A 7500-nucleotide genomic window follows, 5' to 3' on the forward strand; every position below is an offset into this window, starting at 1 on the left:
GGTAGGCAAGGCCCCACGGATCCTCGTTTCCGGTCTCAGCCACATCCCTCATAAACTGTTGTTCAGTTTCAGTCATCCGTCGTCTATATATACTGCGGGCCTCATGGAAGTCCTTCCGGGCCTTCTCTTCCACAGCCCCCCCCCCGTTTCCGGGTCTGCTGCCAGTAGATAGGGACAGTGGGAATCTCGTTAATCCATTCATGCGCGTCACTAATTAGATGACGAGGCATTTGGCTATTTATGCAGCGCTCCCCGCTATTAGTAACAACAATTTTAATCATTACAGATAACGAGGCGACTGTCCCCATCAGGTATCGTCGCTAGCTACATTTGGCCTGTTGGTGTATCCGTGGCTCCACAGATATTGTGTGGGGACCGAATGCAGCTGTATTGCGTTCGAAGCGGAACCACAAGGGCCAGACCTGAGCCCAGCGAGTCCACAGGACTCCGGTCGCTCAGCCCCGAACTTCATCCGACCACATGGTCGTCATCCGGTTAAAGCGTGACCAGTTCATGTGCGAGCCTTTTAAAACCAGAACGCTAATCCGTTCATACACGGGCTCCTTCAACCCCAGGAGACTCTTCATTTCCCGGTAGGATCCGAGGCTCCAAACGCCTCTCCAGGAGACGGTGCAGGAAGTCACTTCGACGCGGTCCTTGGTGAGTCCTAGTCTATCGGCGACCTTCTCGACTAGCTCACCGTGCCCCCCGTATTTAGAACGTTTGGCCCGGTGCGCATCGTCCAGCGGCCGCTGACCCGAGACCACCTGCACGTCGACAATGACCCCCGCCCCGCCGCCCCGAGAGGCGATTATGTCGGGCTTCCGGACGCCGACAGCGGTTTCGATCCGAGGCTCCTGCTCAACGGACCATCCTGCCCTACCCAATTCTTCGCTGAGATACTTAGCGACACAGTCATGGCGTAATATACGGCCGCCGTGCGTTCTATGGCATTGTTGGATGGTGTGCGCCGTCGTCTCCCTAACCATGCAGCCAGCACGGCAGTTCAACTCCGACTCACGTCCCGTCCTACGACCCCTTGTGTTTCGCACCCTAGAAGGTAGTGCGTTAATGTGGGTCTGAACGCACTGGATGAAATCGCGGCCGTTTAGGTCCCCCATTGGCTTTGTTATCCATTTATTGGATGCTGGGACTTTCGTCGACTCTCTGAGCTCAAATCCGTCGACTGATTGATGTAAATTGTCTCGCCAATACTGCGCCACCGTCCTCTCACCGGTCCTCGGGGCATCGGCAGAGAATTTCCGGAGCTGCCTCCCGGCCCACTTCAGCTTCTGACGTATCTTATCAGATTTGGACGCGGCTCTGGCCACTGACCATCGCGACGAGTCCAGCTTCCCGAACCTACGTACAATTAGGTCCGGAACGCATGTCCTCAACGACGGGATCGCCAAGCCACCGTCCCTGGTCGAAGCATGAAAGTAGCCGATTGGCACATCCTTCGGAAGCCTCAGCCACTGTCGCACGGAGTGCCGGATTTGCACATCGAGCATCCTGAGCCTATCATCCGAGATGTTGCCCAGCACCAGGCCGTGCAAGAACCTCGGAATGAGGTAAGTTCTGACAACCTCTAATCGCTGTTGCGGCTTTAGGGGGGCCTTCTTGATGTTTTCGAGGGCCTTTTTTACGTCCTGCTCGATTGTGACGGATCCAGCAGATGTCATCTCTACTCCCAGATAGCGCCAGTGTTCCTCGCTTTCCACCTGCCTAAGCCAACGACGGCCGAGCTTGAAGCTCCTCGTCGTGACGTAGTGCGGCTTCTTGCGTTTCCCATCCGGCACCATCGAGAGCACGGAGGTCTTCTCCCGGTTGAGCTGGAGTCCCATCATCTCCCCCGTCCTCGCCACAGCGTCGATCGCCTCCTGCATCCCCACCTTCGAGCCTGCAAGCAGGACTAGGTCGTCAGCATAGGCCAGAGCCGAGACTCGCTCCCCTTCCAGCCTATATCCAACTTCCTTCGGCAGTGATGCCAGAACGACGTCGAGCGCCAAGTTGAAGAGCAAGGGGGACAACGGATCCCCTTGACGGACCCCTCTGCCTACCACTACAGGCTCGCTGCGGTCGTTACCCACGGCTAAGGTGGTCTGTGCCGTGTCGTACAAACGCGCGATATAATCGCAGAAGGCCCCAGGCAGGCCCTTAAGAGAGTCATAGTTACTCCCGCCGTTTACCCGCGCTTGCTTGAATTTCTTCACGTTGACATTCAGAGCACTGGGCAGAAATCACATTGCGTCAACACCCGCGAGGGCCATCGCAATGCTTTGTTTTAATTAGACAGTCGGATTCCCCTTGTCCGTGCCAGTTCTGAGCTGACCGTTGAACGGCGGTCGTACAGAACCGCGCCGATCGAGCACGAGACTAAATAGACGCGGCCTTACGGCTAGGAAGATCCGCGGAAGGCCGGAACGCGGGTCCGGATTCCGCCCGCACGCCCCGAGAGACGTGCAAGCTTCGACCAGGCCCGGCACAGGCCGCATCCGCTTCCCGTCCAAACCCGACACGCCCCGGTCCTCAGAGCCAATCCTTATTCCGAAGTTACGGATCCAATTTGCCGACTTCCCTTACCTACATTATTCTATCGACTAGAGGCTCTTCACCTTGGAGACCTGCTGCGGATATGGGTACGAACCGGCGCGACATCTCCACGTACATCCCTCACCTGAATTTTCAAGGTCCGCAGAGAGTATCCGGACACCGCCGCAAATGCGGTGCTCTTCGCGTTCCGAACCATATCTCCCTTCTATAGGATTCCATGGAACTCGAACGCTCAGGCAGAAAAGAAAACTCTTCCCGGACCCCTCGGCGGCGTCTTCAGGCCACTTTGGGTTACCCCGTCGAACACTCGCTTTGAAACGAGGGAACGATTGTTGAAACGGTTCCGCTGCCGGGTTCCGGAATAGGAACCGGATTCCCTTTCGCTCAAAGGGCGTTATTTATATATTATAATGAAATAATAACAAACACGCCACATCGACATAAGATCTCTCCTTGAGCTTAGGATCGACTGACTCGCGAGCAACTACTGTTCACGCGAAACCCTTCTCCACGTCAGTCCTCCAGGGCCTCGCTGGAGTATTTGCTACTACCACCAAGATCTGCACCGACGGCGGCTCCAGGCGGGCTCACGCCCAGACCCTTCTGCGCTCACCGCCGCGCACGTCCTACTCGTTACGGCATAATGACGTCATCCGATTAAAGACTACGCACTTGCCCGTAACGGTAGTGTATAGGCAAAACGCTTCAGCGCCATCCATTTTCAGGGCTGGTTGCTTCGGCAGGTGAGTCGTTGCACACTCCTTAGCGGATTCCGACTTCCATGGCCACCGTCCTGCTGTCATGAGCGACCAACGCCTTTCATGGTGTCCCATGAGCGTTTTTTAGGCGCCTTAACACTACGTTTGGTTCATCCCACAGCGCCAGTTCTGCTTACCAAAATTGGCCCACTTGGCACCGTCATCAGATCTTCGGCTTCATCGTTCGAGTAAGCCGAAGTTCTCACCCATTTAAAGTTTGAGAATAGGTTGAGGTCGTTTCGGCCCCAATGCCTCTAATCATTCGCTTTACCGGATGAGACTGTCCAAATCGACGCCAGCTATCCTGAGGGAAACTTCGGACGGAACCAGCTACTAGATGGTTCGATTAGTCTTTCGCCCCTATACCCAGTTCCGACGATCGATTTGCACGTCAGAATCGCTACGGTCCTCCATCAGGGTTTCCCCTGACTTCGACCTGACCAGGCATAGTTCACCATCTTTCGGGTCCCAGCATCTGTGCTCAGAGCGCGCCTGCATTCACGGATTGGAAACGAGACGCCTCGGGAGTGCGAGAGATCGATCAAGACCGACGCTCCATCCTCCCTGAGCGCGCGACAAGCGCACGCCTTCACTTTCGTTGCGCCTTTCAGTTTTATGTATAGTCTCAATGACTAGCACACATGCTAGACTCCTTGGTCCGTGTTTCAAGACGGGTCCTGCGAGTGCCCGAAACTGAATCATCGCTGACAGAGACGCGCACTGTCCGAGACAGCATGGCTGCGACAACAGACGCGCCGCACCAACGTCCGCACACGGGCAGGACGTCGATGACGACGTTATCTTGCGTCGGGCCGGACGCGCGTTAACGCGTGCGCGATTCGTACAATGTTTGAATACCGTCCGGTACAGCCGGCCGGCGAACGCCACCGTCCAACCGTCCGTCTTGCGTTGGACGACTGGACTCCGGGACGAAGCTTAGGCCGACTCCGAACGGGTCGCGATGTATTACTAAGAGAGAAGTGCACGCCGTCCGCGGACGTCGACGTGCGCGACCCGTGTCGCACGATCGAAACCGACGACATCGAGGCGCGCGCACGTACGCCGCGGAATGACGATGAATCTCTCCGTTCGTTCATTCGAGTTTCGCAGGTTTACCCCTGAACGGTTTCACGTACTCTTGAACTCTCTCTTCAAAGTTCTTTTCAACTTTCCCTCACGGTACTTGTTCGCTATCGGTCTCGCGGTAATATTTAGCCTTAGATGGAGTTTACCACCCACTTAGGGCTGCACTCTCAAGCAACCCGACTCTGAGGAGAGTCCCTCTCGCGGACGCGCTCCGTCGCTACGGGCCTGGCACCCTCTACGGGAAAACGGCCCCGTTCAAGACGAACTTGGACAGGAGTGACGACCGCGAGAAAACGGAACCTCCCGAACACCACATCTCCCGCGACCGGTACGACCGCGGGATTCAGTGCTGGGCTATTTCCTGTTCGCTCGCCGCTACTAAGGAAATCCTTGTTAGTTTCTTTTCCTCCGCTTACTAATATGCTTAAATTCGGCGGGTGATCCTCCCTGATCTGAGGCCAACGATAAAAAATGGAGGCAGACGCGATATCCGTCAGCGATACGACGCCGTACGTACGCCGTGCGCGCGACAAACGCGCGACAGCGACGACGGCGTCGAAACGCACTTCGGACGTCGAGTCCGCCTACGACGCGCCGAAAAGCGCGCGTCGCTAACGCGTCGCGGCGCACACGCGGAGGCACACCCCGTCGGCCTTTCAGCTCGCCCTCTTAGCGCTCAACACGCACGCAGCGCATATCGCACACCGAAGGGTCGCATAGAGCTTTCCGGGTGGGCTCCGGGCGCGCTTTGAACGACGCAAAGCGTACGCGCAATTTTGCACGCGATAAACAATTTTTAAACGGACCGACGCGACTCGCCGTGGCGCACCGCGCGGAACCGTCAAGTGTTCAAACGGTGCGAATGAACAGTGTGATATTTGTTTTTATACAGCCGGCCCTCAGACAGGAGTGGTCCTGGATGTTTCTCCACGGACCGCAATGTGCGTTCGAAATGTCGATGTTCAAATGTGTCCTGCAGTTCACACTATGACGCGCAGTTAACTGCGTTCTTCATCGACCCGCGAGCCAAGTGATCCACCGTCCAGGGTAATTGTTTCGCATATATCTAATTAAAGATAATGCAATACCATTTTTGTGCGTTCAACGTTTGTCACATGCACGTTCGAATGAATGTGCATTAAAGTGGTTACCTTTTCAGAACGCGCGCGGCGAGCTAACGCCTTAGCGCGACTCCAAAAAACCGCTATCGGTACACGCGCGCGCTCACGCTGCGCACTCCACGTTGTCACGGACTCGGGGCGCGGATTTTTACCTTTCTGCGTCCGAGACGGCGGGAACGCGCGACGCCAGCGACGACGTACGACCTTGTCGCAACGGAGGACACAATCGCCCGAGCGCTACGACTGTACGATACGCCATCGCCGACATCGGTGAGCACGGCGGATCCGTCCATCCATCCATCCATCCATAATATGGACGGACGGACGGACGGTCGGATGGGTATGTTGTGGATTAATGTCTGCGTATTACGAGCGCGAACGCGTCGTGACACACGTTAATGATCCTTCCGCAGGTTCCCCTACGGAAACCTTGTTACGACTTTTACTTCCTCTAAATGATCAAGTTTGGTCAACTTCCCAGCAACGCCGACGGCCGCGAAGCCACCGCGTGTCGGTCCGAAGACCTCACTAAATCATTCAATCGGTAGTAGCGACGGGCGGTGTGTACAAAGGGCAGGGACGTAATCAACGCGAGCTTATGACTCGCGCTTACTAGGAATTCCTCGTTTATGGGGGATAATTGCAAACCCCAATCCCCAGCACGAAGGAGTTTCAACGGGTTGCCCGGGCCTCTAGGCCTGGGAGAACATGCTGATTCCTTCAGTGTAGCGCGCGTGCGGCCCAGGACATCTAAGGGCATCACAGACCTGTTATTGCTCAATCTCGTGTGGCTCGAAGCCGCCGGTCCCTCTAAGAAGAATTTTAATACGTCGCCAGTGAGTTGCACGACCGAAGTCGAGCACACCTAAATGGCGACGCCTATTTAGCAGGCTAGAGTCTCGTTCGTTACCGGAATTAACCAGACAAATCGCTCCACCAACTAAGAACGGCCATGCACCACCACCCACCGAATCAAGAAAGAGCTGTTAATCTGTCAATCCTTCCGGTGTCCGGGCCTGGTGAGATTTCCCGTGTTGAGTCAAATTAAGCCGCAGGCTCCACTCCTGGTGGTGCCCTTCCGTCAATTCCTTTAAGTTTCAGCTTTGCAACCATACTCCCCCCGGAGTCCAAAATCTTTGGTTTCCCGGAAGCTGCCCGCCGAGCCATTGTAGTAACGTCGGCGGATCGCTAGATGACATATTTACGGTTAGAACTAGGGCGGTATCTAATCGCCTTCGAACCTCTAACTTTCGTTCTTGATTGATGAAAACACCTTTGGCAAATGCTTTCGCTGATGTTCGTCTTGCGACGATCCAAGAATTTCACCTCTAACGTCTCAATACGAATGCCCCCAGTTATCCCTATTAATCATTACCTCGGAGTTCTGAAAACCAACAAAATAGAACCGAGATCATATTCTATTATTCCATGCACGAAATATTCAAGCAGCATTTTGAGCCCGCTTTGAGCACTCTAATTTGTTCAAAGTAAAATTGTCGGCCCATCTCGACACTCACTGAAGAGCACCGCGATAGGATTTTGATATTGAACCGGCGTTTTACCGCCGGCTCACCGACGATATGCTCCGCAAACGTGTCAGTATCACCGCGGATGCGGTGCACCGACAGCGCGGCGCACAAATGCAACTACGAGCTTTTTAACCGCAACAATTTTAGTATACGCTATTGGAGCTGGAATTACCGCGGCTGCTGGCACCAGACTTGCCCTCCAATTGTTCCTCGTTAAAATATTTAAAGTGTACTCATTCCGATTACGAGGCCTCGTAAGAGTCCCGTATCGTTATTTTTCGTCACTACCTCCCCGTGCCGGGAGTGGGTAATTTGCGCGCCTGCTGCCTTCCTTGGATGTGGTAGCCGTTTCTCAGGCTCCCTCTCCGGAATCGAACCCTGATTCCCCGTTACCCGTGACAACCATGGTAGTCGCAGAAACTACCATCGAAAGTTGATAAGGCAGACATTTGA

General features: G+C 54.9%; 2 non-coding genes and 1 pseudogene across 2 annotated transcripts in view; all 3 read right to left on the minus strand.

Annotated features, from left to right (window-relative positions):
- The window catches only part of LOC140752873 (uncharacterized), an 8184-nt pseudogene extending 3326 nt beyond the window's left edge, over window positions 1-4858 (minus strand).
- A 432-nt stretch (window positions 4859-5290) lies between these two features.
- On the minus strand, window positions 5291-5447 carry LOC140752869 (5.8S ribosomal RNA). The gene has a single exon (XR_012103478.1). It is a non-coding gene; the product is annotated as a 5.8S ribosomal RNA (ribosomal RNA).
- A 467-nt stretch (window positions 5448-5914) lies between these two features.
- The window catches only part of LOC140752916 (small subunit ribosomal RNA), a 1903-nt gene continuing 317 nt past the window's right edge, over window positions 5915-7500 (minus strand). Inside the window, exon 1 of the ribosomal RNA XR_012103515.1 lies at window positions 5915-7500. This exon is cut by the window's right edge and continues 317 nt beyond it. This is a non-coding gene — a ribosomal RNA (small subunit ribosomal RNA).

This window comes from Epargyreus clarus, unplaced genomic scaffold, assembly GCF_041222505.1.
Source record: "Epargyreus clarus isolate Ecla_fem2 unplaced genomic scaffold, WU_Ecla_fem_2.2 ptg000025l, whole genome shotgun sequence".
Lineage (NCBI taxonomy): Eukaryota > Metazoa > Arthropoda > Insecta > Lepidoptera > Hesperiidae > Epargyreus > Epargyreus clarus.